Source organism: Vanacampus margaritifer, chromosome 12, assembly GCF_051991255.1.
Source record: "Vanacampus margaritifer isolate UIUO_Vmar chromosome 12, RoL_Vmar_1.0, whole genome shotgun sequence".
NCBI lineage: Eukaryota > Metazoa > Chordata > Actinopteri > Syngnathiformes > Syngnathidae > Vanacampus > Vanacampus margaritifer.
The window spans coordinates 2,389,513-2,407,880 of record NC_135443.1 but is presented as its reverse complement, the minus strand read 5'-3'; the positions used below and the strand labels follow the sequence as shown (position 1 = coordinate 2,407,880).

The following is an 18,368-nucleotide window of genomic DNA, read 5'->3' as shown; positions in this document are numbered from 1 at the left end:
TTTTTTACAACAAATCTCTGCTATGTAATAAGTCAGTGGTGTGGTTGCACTTTGGAAAAAAAGCTAGGCCAGGCAAGCATCATCTGTTGCTATGCAGACATATTTACACATTAGGTTGGAGTTTTACACTACTACAATCTATATGCATTATTTATTTATATTTATTCATTCATTATAAAGTATTGAGTATAAGTAAGAAATGTTTTTGTGTGTGTGTGTGTGTGTTTTTTTTTAATATATCAACTTAAATAAAATTAAATAACAGGTTTTTGTGATGGACAAAAAAAAAAGACCACGATAAACCATTATATATAAAATCCACTAATGTGGTTGCACAAGTGTGCACACCCCCCTAACTCTCATTCAGTGTAAGTCAACAGTAGCACACATGCCACCATTTAAAGCGCCTCTGAATAACCCAAATAAAGTTCAAACGTTCAAGTCGGCTATTCCTGCCATTGGTTAACTTTCTAGCAGAAATCTGAAGATTTTGTGCCATCACTGACTGCTGTTTGGATGTGTTCATCATTCCAACCCACCTTTTCTAAGGCCCTGACACCACCGAGAAAAACACTACAGCTACTTAAAAAAACAAACATTTAAGAACATCCAATAATGCATTAAAAAGACGGCTGCCTGTTATTTGGAGACTAAAAGATCATCAACATGCGATGAATAGCGCTTAATAGCCCCAAAATCGGAACCCTAATGAACGTGTGTAGCATAAATCTCAGCATCATGATGGTCTCTATCAGTGTGACGCGCCGGCAAAAGGCCAACAATGTCATCAGGTTAAGCACCTCCATTCTTCTTCTTCTAACACGGGCAGAACGCTGGATGTCACGGGGGGAGATGCGAGCACAATGGAGGTGATCTCTCTGATCTTTTGTGCTCGCCGCCATTATTAATGTTCATCTCCGGCTTTTTAGCCCCGGCTGGACTTCTCTCGTCTTAACGTGACTTCACAGGCTGGCTTTTGAATATAAATGCCTCAAAATATCGCGTGGCACTACGCAGTTGAGCGAGCATTTTTTTTCTTCTTCCAAAAGAATCATTTATTTTGGTGGGTGATTTACGTGACATATGAAAATAGCGAGGTAAAGTCGACCGCAGTTGAAATCTTGATTGTGATGTTGGAAAAATAAGGACAACAATGTGAACGGCAAACGAAATGTGAATAAGAGCGCTTTGACGACAATGATGATGCAACAGATGAGAAGAAGCAAGATATTCCCTATTCATGAAATAATACAAATATACAGTATAATGCTGAAATCTTACTTAAGATTGCCAATGAGTTTGATTTTAGAACTGAATTCTAACTGATTGATCACTTGTTTCATATTTCTTACCCATTTCCTGTTAGGAAAAAATAGGTTTGAAATCGGAACAAATTGTTGGTTTTACTGAACTATGTAACTTGAAGCATGTAGTGTAAATGTCTCTTCACATCCAGTAAAAAAAAAAAAAAATGCAACAAACATACATACAAACAAAAGAAACAACTTTTTCTGTCTGGTGTCACGATTCCCGCTCATTCCCGCTCATTCCCGCTAGGTCTTTGTAGGGGAAACCTTTGAAGGTGTGTCGCGAGGGCCGTCATTTATCAGGCCTTCAGTGAGCTGCCCCCGTGCCTTGCTGTGCGACACTTTGAGGGGTCACAGTGGTCTCGCAGTAATGATTAACTCTGGCCGATTGTCCGACACTCCTCTGGGAGCGCCGAGCGTCGCTCGGCAGAGGTCAGCGACCGCCAACCGGGTGATGCTCTCAAATTCTCGCTGGAAAATGCCAACAACTTTCCACAACTAACAAGCAGTCATTTTCTCCCACCAGAATAATTTTGCTGCGTCAAAGTCTACTAGCGGGAAGGTAGGAATGGGTATGATACAGATACAGTAATGCTACTCACTATAAGGACAGGATGCAATACAGTACAGTATCTTTACATAATGATATGGGTCCTGATTTACTCTAGTTTGTATGTTGAGTTGTCAAGAGTTGCAGATGGATGCGGAAATTCATGTCATTTTTTTTTTTAAAGCTTAACAGAGTCATTATCTAAGTGTTAAATCCACTTTGATCTGTGAGTTGAAAATATTTACATTAAAAAAAGATTCATAAAAATGTTGAAAGTGCAATTTCAAATTGCCGATATGATTTGCAACACAATATAATAATCAGTAAATGTAAATATTTTTCAAAAGTACTTGTAAAAAAAAAAGTACTAAAACAATGGGGAATATTTGGAATAGTTGTTATCTATAGCTTCATTCACTCCCATCCATTTTCACTGAAGCAACCCCCTTTCGCTCCCGGCTGTTTTACTGGATTTTGACTGATTTTGTAAGGCCCACAGAATATTGCATACTATTACTATTAAAAAAAAACATGGAAACTGCCAAAAGAAAGATTAGCCTTTTCTTTCATTAGGAAAAAAAAAAGTATATTTCTATCTGTTTCCATTTTGCAGCAAGTAGCATTAGAATATAGCTAAGTTTCATCATTAGTTACTAATTTATTTAGAATTGTGAGTAATTGAGGTTTTTTCTAACATGGCCCTGGTTGATCTCTTATACTCCGCTGCCATCTGCTGGCCGTTTTTGTAATAACTACCATTCTTCAAGTGTCCTGCTTCAATTCTGAGGCTGCATTAAAAAACAACAACATAGGTAACGTATAAATACGTATTTGGGACACTGGTAATATTTAAAATAGAACATATTTATGGGAACAAATGAGTTAAGCCACAAATACATTGGTCAGGCACACCACTTGAAAGCAAATTGGGATGAATGTGGTCTGCGAGCTAAAATGAATTTGACACCCTTGATTTAGAGTCAAGGTCAATTATTAGTTAGTCAGTCAGTTTGTTAAGCAAAGACGAATGTTTTTGCATTGTGGGGTGGATGAAGAAGGAAAAGATGCAAACTATAACGAGAATCGAACCTCAAAACTGTGAGGCAGACGTGTTAACCCACTCGGTAACTGTGCTGCCCTGAGAATAAAAATATTGCTTTCAGGAAAAATGAGCAGTTAACAGTACATCTAAGACTAAGTCTTCAGTTAAAATGATATAATATTATTTAATAGATGCTGTCCTTCGCTGATATTCCCTCCATTCAAATCGATTGACCATTTTGACCAAAGTGCTGATAAATAATGAATGAAGGACACAAGTAGTCAATTGTGTGCATGATGCTTTATTTCACTTTATCCTCTTTGTGCTCGGAGCAGTTTAACGTCCGGCGAGATTTAAGACTTGATTTTTTTGTGTTTTATGTCCATTTTTTTTTTAGTTCAAGTTTATGAGCAGGCACAAAGAAAAGCGAGTGAGTGTCAGCATTAAACGCCGCTCATTGTGTTGATTTTACACCGTTTTGATGGGCCGTCAATAAATCCAGCGGGAACAAGTGCTGTTGTGAGCCTGAAGTTCAGTCCCGGGCCAGCCGAAGCCGCCGTCTATCAGTTCGTCGTGTCAATTTCGGCCAGCACATCAAGACGTACGGCGTGCATAACCTTGTGCCACTCAATGAACGTGGCCACGCATGAACCAGATTCAACCTTCCCGTGTCAGACCACCCACCGGTCCGTCGCAAGAATATGATATAGAGGCGGCGTCACAAAGCCTCGCCGGCGGCATAAATTTGCTGCCCTTGGAGGTGCCGCCGGCTTTTTATGTAGAGAACGTCCTCATCTGCAACTTCCCAGGAAGGACGAAGACTTTTTCCCATCTTACTTCACACACGCAGGGGGGTCGATAGCAAACTTTTTGAGCCTAGCTTGGGACCGCTGTCTTTTTTGGGGCCATGGAATGATTTCACCTCAAGTAATATTTCAATTAACCAGCACAGAAACAAGTAAAAAAAAAAAGATTAGAAGTCCAACTTTTCATTCTGTTGTTCATTCACTTGCAGCCATTTTCACTGAAGCAACTTCCTTTTCTCCCGGCTGTTTTACTGGATTTTGCAAGGCCCACAGAATATTGTGTTCTGTTGCTATAAAAACATGGAATCTACCAAAAGAAAGATTAGAGTCTCTTCTTTCATCAGGAAGAAGAAGTATATTTCTAGCTGTTTCTATTTTGCAGCAATTAGCATTAGAATATAGCTAAGTTTCATCATTATTCACAAATCTGTTTTTGCAAAATGGCCCTGGTTGATCTTATACTCTGAAAAAAAAAAGTTGCCTATATTTCAAGAAAAAGGACAGAATGTTACAATATAAAAATGATCAATTATCTTTCATCTTTTTTCTTTGATCCTTCCTCTGGTCTCCTGACAACTTCACGACTCTGGCGGGACTCTGAAGTATCCGGTTAAGGTGAAGAGTATGGGATTTTTAATAGGTTTCAGTTGAACTAAAGAGCACAAACTCGCACGCACACACACGCACACACACGCACACACGCACACACACGCACACACACGCACACACACACACACACACAATTAAAAATATATATACATATTTTTAGAAACATCCCGTGACTTTTTATTTGGGTCTTCACACTGAGTTTTAAAGACAACCTCAAGCTTGTCTTACTATTCCTGGTAAATAAATAAATACATAAATAAATAAACATGAAAGAAATACCACATCATTTTTTTAAGTATTCAAAAATTGGGAATTACTATTCAACCCCATTTTAGTTAAGTGTGCTACATGTCCAAGAGAAGACATGATGGGAAGACACTCCAAAGTCAGGAATGAGGGGGCAAAGGTTGCAGAGCCCCTGTTGGCAGCCTTGTTCACGTGAAAATCAATCTGGCCCTGTTGTGTGATGTCAAGGAAAGATTTTTGAGGAAAAAACAAATCGTAATGTGCACCGGCAATGAAACAAGAAAATAGAAGCAGACGTCCGTCAGTCAGTCTGTATGCTGCCGATGGACAGTAGACGACGACGAAGAAGAAGGTCGAATGGGAGTGTGCGCTATTAGCATAACATAACAAACCGCATTATCATCGTCCACGTCACCATTATTGTGAAAAATGGAAATCATATTACTGGGGGTCAAAAGATGAAAGGATTCACCACGCTGGAATGTGGAGGTGGCATCTGTCGAGTCTATTGAAAGCAGCAGTTCGCTTCTTTTATATTGTAGTTGAGAAGTTCTTTACATCCATCTTTTAGGGTCATTAGGAGTCACGCGTGAACTTTAAGGAGCGGGATCGGATTGGCTGCCTGCCAATCACAGGGCACTTGTAGACAAAAAAAAAAAGATGTCAGTGTAGATTCTCAGTCATCCACGTTTTGACAAACTGCAAACGTTGAATCGAAAGGTTTGGTGGACATCAACGCTCCGTCAGTCTCTACCTGAAACCGCTCGGTGGTGCAAGACGTGTAAGCTCTGCCGTTCCTCTACAGTAAAACAAAATAAAATAAAATGTTTATTGTTTTCTTTTGTTTTTATCATTTGTAGCCCTTGAGCTTGTGGAATTTTCAGTAGTTAGGCAAGATCAATAAAACTATTGGGTTTTATATTTGAAACTTCAAATTTGCACAAGTCTTGCCGAGCAGTCTATACAAGATGGCGGTTGGGAAAGAGTGCACAGTAAATTATCATGGGAAGATTCCAGAGGTGAGTTCAACAGGGAGGAAAGCAATCTAAAAACAAAGAGGGACTTTTCTGTGTTGAGCAGGTTTATCTGCCAAGGTCATTCCGCTTCATGTACAAGAAGTAAAAAGGCTCATTGTTAAAAATGCACATGTCCACAATAAACATGTTACATTAATATGTGCTAAATCATGATTTTCCATACTTTTCCCACCCCTGTTCTATTGTCTTTTAGTGCCCCTTTTTCAGGTTTAGCTACACTGATTTAAAGTAGGAACCCCCGACTTCAAGCGTCATTCCATTGCGGTTTTCCCACTCGAAGTGCGGAATGTCCAACTTGGCAGTTTTCTCGAACGCACTCTTGTGCTGGCATAAATCTGAACCCTCCTCCTCCCCTTTCTGCTTCCAAACAGACGACAGAAGAAGCCGAGGAGCGGCTTGTCCGTCAAGCCAGTCGTCATGCTCCTCATGCAACAGTGCAGGAATGTTGTTTTATTTGTCCTGGGCTGAAGAGACGAGTCAAAGTCGGTGTTATGGCGGGACAATGAGAGGCGGGGAGAGCGGCCTTTTTCAGGCCCTTTCTTGTTTCCAAAACAGGCTGGGACATTGTTGTCCTTTCTGCTAATTAAGCTGTTAGAGAGAGGGGCTGGTCTGACAGGGTCCCGCTTGGCAGGGAGGCAAAGAGTCAATGGGCCCCCAAACTGAACGGCAGACATTTATGGGCGTCCCCGGAGACATTGTTTCCCCCCGCCGAGGAGCTTTTCACGCCGTCCGCCTCTGTCTCGATGACCCGTACAATGAGAAGAATGTCGCTCGCAGAGCCGGGTGACGTGCACAAAGGGGACGCGCCGTACCACGAGGATTTCACGCCGCTGGGACGAACCCGGGCGCTGCCAAAATTCCAGGGACGGGACTTGATGCTCCCGCGTCCCTGGGCTACACCTTGTTTGCGTGTCTTTATGGAGACGACAGAAGTTGCCGGTCACAGATATTAGCAGACACAAGCTAGCTTGTACAGTTTTATCGTGATGTATATGTTTAGTTTACTCATACTGTGTGTCAAATACATTTTTGATATGCCATTAATCAATTCTAAAAGATAATTAACTCTTTGACTGACAGATGTTTTCAGAAACGGGTTGTCCCCAGTGCCAGCCGATTTAAGCATTTTGACTGATCTTTCAAGGTCCACAGAAAATGTTGTGTTTGGACTATGGAAACACACATACTACCAAATTCCAAAGATTGGACTCTCATCTTTCATCAGAAAAAAAAAGTTTGTTTCTACCTTATTCCGTTTTTCAGTAAGCAACAATAGAAAATGGTTAGTTTCACCTCTGTTTTGAAACAAACGTCTTTTAACGTCTTTGGCACTCCTCCATAGGATTTTACTAAACGTTATTTAACATTTTGGGCAGTCAAAAAGTTAGACATTATATATGTAAACATAAAAATGTGTAACTGAACTGTAAATTAGGGGTCTCAAAATTGCGGCTCAGGGGCCATTTGTGGCCCACAGGATGATATTTTGCGGCCCCCGACTTGACATTAAATTTAATGTTAATGCATCATTGCCATAGACGTTTTGTCTTTAATTATTTTTGTGGTTGTTGTTTTTTTAATCACTTCCGGGCTACCATAGCTCAGGCTCATGACAGCCTTCGGCAAAAGGTAAATTTTTGAAGTGACAACAAACGGGAGGAGAAGATGTTCTGTCACCCAATCCCAGTAATGTCTTTTTCAAAACCTGCCGTGAAGAGAACTTTGGTGACCAGAGTTTGTAGTGCTCAAGAAATCAAACCAATCTTGTTCACATTTTGAAGAACCATTAATGTTATTTTTTCATTATCGGAATATTAAGTTTGAGACCCCTGGTCTAATGAAACTCCGCTAGCTTAACGCTAAACTATAATGTGAAACGTCACAGATAAGCTAACGGAAATGAGCATTGATGTAGGAGATGAAGCAGGAGCGACACAGAGAAAATAAGTCTTTGATAACAGCAAATTCTAAAAGGGCAAAACCTGCTACTGTATTACACTTAAGCATCCTCTTCTTCCCATCACTATACTGCATCACTTCCAGGAGTTCTGCATGACATGTTGCACATCGCGGTACTACACTGAAAGAAAAACATTATAAATCCGCAATCTACTTGCTACATAGAGCAGAAACTGAAGGCATCTTGGAGAAGGTGCAAAAAGCCCAAAAAGTGTTTGTGTTGTTTGTCTGCTGCATGTGATCATCATCCAAGCGTCTCAGCGTGTCTTCTTGGATCGCCCCTTTCGCTTTTGTCGCCAAAACACATTTGTAATCTTGCTCAACTTTCATGTTTTGCTTTTCTCCGCAAGCTTAATTCACCACCTGTTCATCTCTCCTTGTAATGTAAAGCATCAACTGGACGACAGCAGCTCAATTATAGAACCATTTACGTGTTTGTCAGGGGCTTCAAATGGTCGCCGCTTACTCGGGGGCGGCCATATTGGCGAGGTCAGGCGCAGCATCTGATCGGGCGGCTTTACGACATCGCGGCCCGTCCCTCGCTCGGTCGGATGAGGCAAGGAAGTAACAAAAAAGAAGAAGGGAGGGCGGTTGGAATAATAAAACAAAGATGACAACTTTGTTCTTCCTAACGGTTTGGCTGGGCCGCCGAGTCCGGCTGCTCGGCGGAGCGCGGCAGCATGTGTTTCAGGGATTGTTCTGGAAGGGGGAGTGCGGAAACAGCAGGGAGCAGAAGACAAACAGGCAATTCGTGACTCATTAAATGCGGCGACGGCGGCCAGTGCTGTGGAGGGGTGCGAGGACCCCCGTTCCAACTGGGCGATAAAACTCCACCCCCCCTTCTGTACCAGCTGGAGCGGGCATCTGTCAGCCGCACGCCGCGCCGCGCCACGCCGCCGATTACAGGCAACAAGGCCGACCTGGGCGGACGGCGAACGCCATTTTTAAACGACGTACACTTATGTAACACGGCCAGTCAGGAACCGCGGATCCGCTGAGGGTCTCAATGACAGCCCACCTTCAATCAACCTTAGCTTGATGTATTCGATGCGTGAATCAGTCTAGCCTGATTTAGAGTCGGGCAATTTAAAGTTTGGAGAAGTCCTGAAATTTGACCCCCAAAAATATAGAGACGAAAATGAAAAAAATCAATGAATGTGTCCTTGAGACTAGGGCTGTGCAATTAATCGAAATTCAATTACAATTTCAATTATTACACTCCACAATTACAAAATCAGCATAATCGTAATAAAGATAGATGCCGCAGGCAGGACGTAGTTTGGACACCACTGATCTCAACCCTCCGTCGCTTGGAAAAGCTCCACATCAGCACAACAAGTTTTGTAACGAGAGAAAAGTTTGCTCTCGGCGGGCTTTAACGACAAGCTAGCGGCCTAATTAACAGGGCGGGAGCAGACCGAGGCATGAAATATGAATAAGCTGCCCACAGCTCGGCGCCGTGCGAGACGGTCCACGCGGCCTCTTGCCTGTGCCTGTGAATGTTTAATAAGAACGGCGTGCTAAACACGCGAAAACGAAGACAGAATCCTGCCAACGGGGCCGGCGGAGGGACGCCATTAACGGGACGCTGGCATTGGGAGTTGGGCGGCGCGACAGACGAGGCGTGGCGGTTGTAATTCTGACGTTACGGTTCCCCACGCGCGTATCTGCCGAATATGAAAACATCAGCATATGGCCGCCGACAGCACCGAGGCTAAAGAGTCAATTTCCCTCAAGCAACATTGGGACGGGGGTGACATTCGCTTCCGTACTGCCCCCTTGGACCGGCGGATAGACACAACGAGACGGAGGTGCAGAAGAAGGACAGATGGCGAGATGCGCGCAGGAAAAGGAAGCCTGCTTTTTTCTCGCGCCAGCGTGTCACGGCGTGGACGGCGCGCACTTGACAGAGAGTTTCGTGCGGCGAGCAGGAAGGCGAAATCTGTCCGTCAGCTGCCAAAAGCTTTCCGGCTGGGCTCGGGTCCTGGGAGCGCTCTTAGAAAAGCCGCTGTTCCACGCCCATGAATTAAAGCGTTTACGGCCTTGCTTAAAATGAGCACTTTCTGGCCGTGCTGCATGTGTGCGTGGCAGATGGGACACAATATGGCACACCTACGCCCGGACAGATGTGGCACAGCACATAACACGAGCCGGGAGAGGACGGAGAAGCTCGACAACATCTGGACTTGTGGCAACCTTCACCATTAGATGACTTTAAAGGCCCGCGTTCACACTTGTTATTTGGTTCTTCGGACCGGACCCAAGCATTAAAGCGGACATGTTATGGGAAATTTACTTTTTAATGAGACACTTCTGCCTCTTATTTTGAGGTTCAGAAAATGAGAAAATTATAAAAGACAAATATATTAACTTCATTTGCTCCCAAAAACGTAAAAAAATGTCCTATTTTAAATATTGCCATGGTCCCAAAAACAAAGAGAAAGAAATGCTGACTGAATATAAACCCAGTCGGGTTCTGAGGTCTGCAGACTCAGGTCAATTTGTGTAGCCCAGAGTTTAAAGCAAACATGGTGAACGGGCATTTAGATGTTATGCTGCATGCAAACGAAATTAGCCCTGAGTGCAAATGCTTTTAAATACAGGTTAAAAACTTTGCTATAATATAATATAATTTGTCTTTCAGTTATTTTAGAAACTTGCCTTTCTTTACTTTCAAATGTTTTGAAAGTTTTCTGTTAATATGTGTAAAGTTGTCAATACAGTTTGCACTCAAAAAATATATCATACACACAAGAAAACTGATACCTACCTCTTGCGTTGGCTTGTTTGATACAGAGACCCCACCAGCGATGTCGTCACGTGGCGTCTTCATCCCGCCACCGGCCGTTCTGAATGACAGATAGGAAGTCCCTCCTCCCCCGGTGAGACCTGTCAATCACTTGCTCCGTGGTGTGGATGAGCCGAGGCCCGGCCCGACATGGGCCTGTCATGGCCGGCTGCACAAGGGAACGTTCCCACCGCTCCTGCTTAGGGACAGACTGGGCCTGCTGTGAGAAAATGCAAGGATGGCCGGTCAAGAAGCAGGACTCGCACAAAACCAACACTCGATTCACACTTGTGATGTTAAAGGTAACATTATTATAGCAAATATTGATGTCAGGAAGTCAAATTGCATGTTCTCAAGTTTTGTTCTTTCCATTCAACCACTGGAACGTTTTTAAGTCAGTCTCAAAATGAGATATTTCCAATTTCACAGTGTAAGCAGGTAGATTTACGACGACGTATTAGGGCCACGTATAAATATATTTTTTTCTTTAGAGGATGGTGACAATATTCAGAGAAAAAAACTTGCAAATTTGCACACACAAAAAAAGGCGTGAATTTGCGACTTTATAAAGTGGCAGATTTTCAAGAAAAAAGTCAGAAACTTACGAGAAATACACGTAGCGTAGCTATAGGCTAATGTGAGGATTCGTTGGTGGTTAATGGGACACTGTTTATAAAATGAAAAGGCAGGATGGAGACGGATTCATTCTTAATTTAAACTTTACTCGTCATACACGGAAGCTAGAGCGACAACACTTCCTGATCCTCTATCAGCTGACTAAACACTAACCAATAAGAAGCTAGCATACTTTAGGTCAATGCAAGTGAACGATGGAGAGCAGCAGATTCGACACATCAACTTAGCTACTTGTACAAAAAAAAAAAAGAAAATCTGTGAATGTGTAAATAATAATTCGTTTTTTTTTCCTGAAAATTTGCCACTTTATAAACTTGCAAATTGGCATGTTTTTTTTATGACTTTATAAAGTCGCAAATTTGCAAGTTCTTTTCTCGGAATATTGCCCCCGCCCTCTAAAAAAATATATATTTATACGTGGTCCTAATAAGCCGTTGTGTCGATTAGAGGTGGCTGCTACTAAACAAAAGTTTGCTACAGCAGTGAAATGAGTCCACAGTGAAAACATGTAGAATGACACATTTAAGTGGTTCAGTCATTTTGTGTCCCCCTCCCGCCAGGGCTGAGATGGAAAATGAAATGGAAAAATTCTCAGATGCAGCAGCAAGTTTCTCTTGATAGCATTTAAGAAAGAAAGAAAGAAAAAAAAATTGAAATCACGCACAGGAGCTGCAGCTCAATTAGACAATGGCGGCACATTTTCACAGAAGAGCAAACAACGGCTCATTAGCCAACTTGCATTTTGCGTTGCTGCATGTTTAAACAGAACACATCAATGAGATGACAGCGCAAGGTAGCTTAAATATTCATGCGAGTACTCAGTGGAAAACTGCCTACAACATACTGCAAATATAAAGACGGAGAGAACCAAGAAATCCCCTGCTATAATTTGCCACAATTAATTGCCGGACGCCTCCCACATTTGAATGAATAAGCCGTCTAATAGAAGCCCCCTCAGGTGAAACAAACCCACAGGCAGACGTGGCTGCAGTTACCTTTCAATGACTTCTCATAACATCATGTGAACGTTGATGCTTTCAAATTCTAATATTTTGAATCTGTTTATCCTCCTAATGTGCAATGCAGAGGTTCTTATAACTGTTGTCACACCGGACTAGCATTTTCCTATGGTGGCTACAGTATGTCATGAAGCACTTTAATAGATGTTAAGAGCAACTGAGAAAATGTTAATGCCTTCCCTAGCACCTTATTTAAGCGGACGTCAACCCAAACATTTTCTTTCCAATGATATGTTGTATGTGCCCTTACAAGTCTAAACACGGCATTCCGATTAGCATTTTGTTTGTGCAACACGAAGGAACTTTCAGTTGACATTGTTTATGGCGGCGCCATATGGACAAAAGCGGTCATGTTATGCCTGAAGGAAGACCACGTTTCCCATGAGGACAAGTGCATTGCGAAGTTAAAGCCCAGGCCAATATTGATCCCTGACTGTCCTTATATCCAGGGTAGCTTACCTTTTTCTTTTTTCTTTTTTGTCTCCTCAGACAAAACTTTTCTGTTGTTTTGCAGCTTCTGCCAGGGAAGCAGTAATCGTGCGTCGACATTCAAATGGACTATTCCGTCTTTATAACGAATGGGGAAAGGGGAAAGTGATGTATGCCATAACGGGGTCAACAAATTTGTAGTTTTTTGTGTGGCAGTGTTCCTACCATTTTCCTCAAAGTTGCTTAGTGCCGGTAAAAATGATACAGACCCCCTCAGGTCATGGCAAAGGTACCATTCAACTAGTTTTATGTCGATGTTTCATCAAAAGAGTTATAAAAACATTTTAGTAAGGTTGAAAAGTTCCTTAGTGCTAGTTAAAGGAGCAAAATCCATTGGTTGGCGTTTCTATCAATCTTAGGGGACGGCCATTTTGCCACTATAGCTGTCGACTGAAAATGACATCACATTTGCTCAGGGCTCAGGTAATGATCAATCAAAGCTCACCTGCTTTCTGAAACTGGTAGTGTTATTGGTGACTACGCAAGAGTTGAGTATGTGTGCTGGTATCGGTCTGAAAAAAGTGGCATCAAACGTCCCTGACGCTAATGTCATCTTAACAATAGCAGGAAGGGAAAAACTATGACGATCAAAGAAATATGTACCGGACCACCGGTACTTGAATTCCAACGTCTTCAACTTTTTGCCAGAATTCACAATCTGTCCAAATGACTAGGGCTGGGTATGGATTCTAATTTCCTCAATCAATTCAATTTCAATTCACAAGAGCTCAGTCCGATCCTATTTCGATTTATTTCCCCCGAGTTAAATTGCGCAACAAGTAGTTAAGTTCTCCAGTAATTGATAGATTCTTGAATCTTGAATCTAATTGTGATTTATGAAGTCATTTGGGATTTCCAAGGGGAACAAATCGTGACATCCATCAAACGGTGGACTGGATGTCGATTGACTGTTGCCCACGTGTTCTTAAGGCTACACAAAGACCCTTCAATATGCATCATATCAGTCTTTTTCGAGTAAATGGAAATCCATCCAAGTGTAATCCCACACTAGCGTCCGCATATCCGAGCTGCAGGGGAGGGAAACTCCCCGACGTGCCGCTGCGGCCTCTTTGAATAATTAGTGATGTGTGTCAATATTGCGGGGCCATAGTAACCATATGGTGGGTGCGGGCAGACAGGCCATTGTTGGGAGCCGTGAAATATTGTGTATCCCTGCGAGGGCTGGAGCCAGCGGAGGCAGGAAGTGTTGTCGGGACTGACAGGGACATTGTGCGCCTGAATGGGCCGGCCCTCGGTGGCAGGGAGCACCGTGGACCCAGACAGAAAGTCTTGACCCTGGCGAGAAAGGGCCGATTAGGCATGGTGCTACGCGGGGGGTGCGGAGGTGGGGGGGGGTCCTTGCCTTCATCCGCCCCCGCTGCCGCCACCCTCTTACACCCTGCTCACTGGCACACAACAAGACCCACTTAACTCTGCCTTTTGACTGCAAACATAAAAACTCTCATATATTCATGTCAGCCAGCACAGTCAGCGATGGGAATGGTCGTACGAAACGAACAGTGGTGGGAAATGACTAAGACTAAACTGGAGTCGATTTTTCAGGTATCTAGACTTTGAGTAGTTTTGTTTGTAAACGAGTTGTATCTGTACTTTTACTAATGTATAGTCAGTCCACTTGCCACCTCTGGAGCCAAACAAACGCCTCTCCAGTCAGCACAGAGCAAAGTAGATATTCCCCCCTCGCGCTTACAGTCTTGATCAAAGCTAAACGCGCTAATTAAAAGTGCTGTGTCGAGCACAGATTGGAAATGATGCTCTAATGGCCGTCACATGGCTGCAGCATAATCAGAAGCGGAGCCATCAGTTCAGAGGTAATGGATGGCGGCCAACATTAGCCGCCGACATTAGCAAGCTGCGCCGCGCTGCGAATATCCAACTCGGCAAACATTTAAATCCTACAGAACTCTTAAAATGCTAATTGCCGTATTTGCAGACACTAAAGAAAAGTTAGCCACCATATTTCCGCAAATTGTACCCATTTATTTACTCAACTGCAGATGGGAGGAGGTGCTTAGTCCATTTTTGGAATAATAATAAACAATAGTACCAGTATATTACAGTTTATGTCAAGTGAATGTGGACTTCAAATTAAATAAAATAAAAAGGGCTATTACACAGCAAAACAACAAATGCTCCGGAATGTAATGTCAGTCTTAGTTTTACTCTATTCTACCAAACAGTAAAACACAACATTGTGGAACAATCCAATTTCAGAGGTCTCAAACACCAGAGGCACACAACATTGGGGGGAGATCATGTCACAGTCTAAGTCTAAAGAACATAAATAAAATAGACACAACATTGTGGGGCGATCACATGTCAGAGTAGAAGTTCAAGTTAAGTCAACAGAATATAAAAATTGGTCAAAGTCTAAGAAATAGAGGCACACAACATTGTGGATTTCGGAGTTTATGTCTAAATCGAATCTACAGAATATAAACATAGACACACACACACACTACATTGTGGTGCAATCACGTTCGAGTCTAAATTAAACACAACATTGTGGAGCGAGTACATGTCAAACAAAGTCTTGGTAAAATCTATGTGATAGAACATAGACATGAACACACACAACACTGTGGGTAAATCATGTTAAAGAAGTCTAAATCTAATCTTCAGAACATTTAGCATAGAAACACACAACCTTGTGGATTTATAATCCATCCATCCATCCATCTTCTGAACTGCTTATCCTCGTCAAAATTTAACGCTGCAATATGGAACCCCCCCCCCCCCCCAAAAAAAAAAACAGTAAGCTTTTTATTTGACCATTTATGACTGAAATGCCTTCTAATTAGTAGATTAACACCTTAGCTGTTCACAATGGGTACTCCTGCAAGCCTCTGGCCAATAGTTTTCAGACTGGAATCGGGTTAGAATTTCCCGCGCCCTGCCTGCGGCTGTGACGTAATGTGCGTGGTGTGTATGTGAAAAACGGTATTTGCAGTTAAATTTTTTCACCAGCAGGTGGCAGTAGCGATTCAAAATGGAATATTCTACGTTCAGTAGCTTTATTACAAGGATGCACACAACATTGTGAACACGACATGACAGCCACTATTTAAAAAAAATATTATACCGTATTGGCTAAAGCTGAAAAGTGATTCCCTGCCCTTCGACTGTTTTTTTTTGCGCTAAATACTTGGACTGTTCCCGTTTAGCCTGCTTTGGGTCCACTCCCGCCATCATCTTCGACACCCCCGCCCCCTGCCAATTACCTCCCCGTCAGTCTGTCACACTTTGTAGCACAATAAAGGCGTGCTCAATTGATGCCCGTCCCGCCTTTATCCGCTTGATAAAGCACAACAATTAAGGCTCATGTCTCTTTGCTCAGGCCCCTTTGATGGCGCACAAAAAAGGGAAGCCAAAAGAAACGCTGGCGACGCTCACGTTAGAAACCAATACGATACACACGCAGTGTACAGCAAGAAAATTGTGCAAAAAGAAGCATATAGTATTATGTAAAGTCACCAGTTTTTTAAGTCAATCAAACTGTATTGATACATTCACCTGCAGAGCAGTTATGGTTGAAATGAATGGCGGTTTAGCAGCTCTGGAATGCTAAATACAAGAGCAAACTATTGGGGAAAAAGAAAATAGAACAATATCTTGAATGAACCCCTCCCAAAAAACAAGAATACAAAAAAAATATTACATTAAAATTACATTTCAAAATATATCTAAATTATTAGAAAAAAAAGAAACATAACTGCACAATTAAAAATTACAATTACTAAAAAATAAACAGTGTGAAACTTGTTCACTTAAAATTAAATATTAATTTGAAAATGTGCATTATAATTAATAATGACTTCAAATGTGAAAATTAAAATGTAACATTTTTTGGATTTTGATTGTTTATTAAAATTAAAAAATATTTTTGAAAATGTGAAAAACTTTACATTAAAATTCAAAATTATTCAAATTAGAAAAACCTACATAAAAACGAACTACAATATGAAAATGTATTTTACAAAAAATATTTAAGAGTGATGAAATGCCAAAGAAATAAGATCAAATCAAACTACGCAAGGCTCTCTATCATTTTCTGTTAAAAATGTTCAGTTCACATTTGTGGTGAATTTTAACTCATGGCAAGTTTACGATCCACATTTCAAAATGTAATGTTCACTCACTCAAATCATGACATTGTTGTCGTGTATGTACAAATGTATGTTTTGTTTGTTGGTTTTCATTTCAAAATCATAACTTGGAAGGAGATGCAAGCTTTTCATTGGACAACGGCAATATCTTTGAATGTAATTAGCGCATTAAATTAAATAAACAAACTACAGACAAACTACCAACTAGTCCAGTCTGAGGACTTTGTTGAAAGATGTTGTCAGCTCTTCTGGAGGTTGAGTGATTTTTCATCTTTGACCTCAACTTGCAAACAAACACGCCCCTTCGTTTTCGCCACTCATTCATAAGCTATCCACCCTAAAGTGATGGACGGCGATCGCCACGGCAACGGTGGACTCGCTGGCCAAAGCAGAAACAGAAGGTTGCGGCCTTGTTAAGAGCTGTCTCTATATGGACAATAACACGACATATGACGAGTGAAAGTGTTGCTACACAGAACACAAGAGCTGGATTGAGTAGGAGGTACACAATATTGTGTGTTTGTGAAGAAACAGCAAAGTAAAAAGTGATTTAAATGTTGAGGTGGAATTCAAAAGGGTGGCTAATTACAGCGCAAAGACAAAAACAAGATTTAAAAATCCCAGCAGGATGCCGGCGACAAAATGCAACACTCTCACTTAGTGAGTTAGTTCAGCTGTGTGAAACCAAGAAAAATCAACAGACTACCAAAAAGGGAAAAAAAACATTTAGGAAACACCTGCACAACCTAACAAGATCCAGTAGAAAAACAGGATGAAACCAGATTTCCTTATATTTCTCAGACAGATCAATCAATCAATTATTTTTTTTATTTCCATGGCATTTTCTATGTATTGATCCGGGGGGGGGGGGGGGGGCATTAAAACATTAATTGAATAGTGAGTTTTTATTTACATTATTGTGAAAATCTAACTTTGGTTAACATAATTTTAAATATTTTATATTCCAACACAGCCAGTCAATATGGTCAAAAATAGAGTTTACATTTTTGGGGTGAAAAAGACGACAAGAAATAAGGCCTAAATGCGTATGTCTCAAACTTGGATGCCCACAACGTTGTGGGGTGGATCACATGGGTTTCAAACATGGAGGGACACAACACCATGGAATGACCATAAGTCAAAATTCAAGTCTACAGGAACATAAAGCACAAAACATTACGAGACTGTACATGTCCATGTGTAGGTAGTAGGTACTGCTGTTTTGGTTAGCAACGTATATCTGTGGTAATCAACTATTGGAGTGTTGTGCAGTTGCTGGGTTCACATGGTTTTCAATTTTCATCCTGTGCCAGCAGTTACCTGGGAGTGCGCGCCTTGCCACTCAGCTATGTCACCGCAGACAAAAAGCGCTGACAGCAAAAGTGTGGAGAGAGTGATGAGACCTCCCGCAGACCGCCGTCGTGCGAGCTAACCCGACCTCGGAATCTCTTTTCTGGCTGCCCGGGAGCCCCCCAAGGCACGGGGGTCCTGCTGGGGGCTCTGAGCCTGGAGTACTAACAGACAAAAAGACAAGCGCTGCCTGGACAACTCTTACTGCTATTGTTTTAGGATAATTACTGGACTGGCAACCAGTCCAGAGTGGAACCCGCCTTTTGTCAAGTACAGAGCAGTATGACAAGCTTAAAGCGGCGCGAATGGTTACCGCAGAGTAAAAGACAACATGCAAAAGTATTCATATTTTTGATACCTACAAAATAAATAGTGCCTCTTTTTTTTTTTTTTACGGGGGAAT

At 41.8% G+C, this 18,368-nt stretch overlaps 1 long non-coding RNA gene across 3 annotated transcripts in view; it reads right to left on the bottom strand.

Annotated features, from left to right (window-relative positions):
* The window catches only part of LOC144061751 (uncharacterized), a 68,106-nt gene that overhangs the window by 42,114 nt on the left and 7,624 nt on the right, over window positions 1–18,368 (bottom strand). For all 3 annotated transcript variants that reach the window (XR_013296261.1, XR_013296260.1, XR_013296262.1), the window contains exon 3: window positions 10,327–10,564. This is a non-coding gene — a long non-coding RNA (uncharacterized LOC144061751). The remainder of the gene's footprint in view (window positions 1–10,326; window positions 10,565–18,368) is intronic.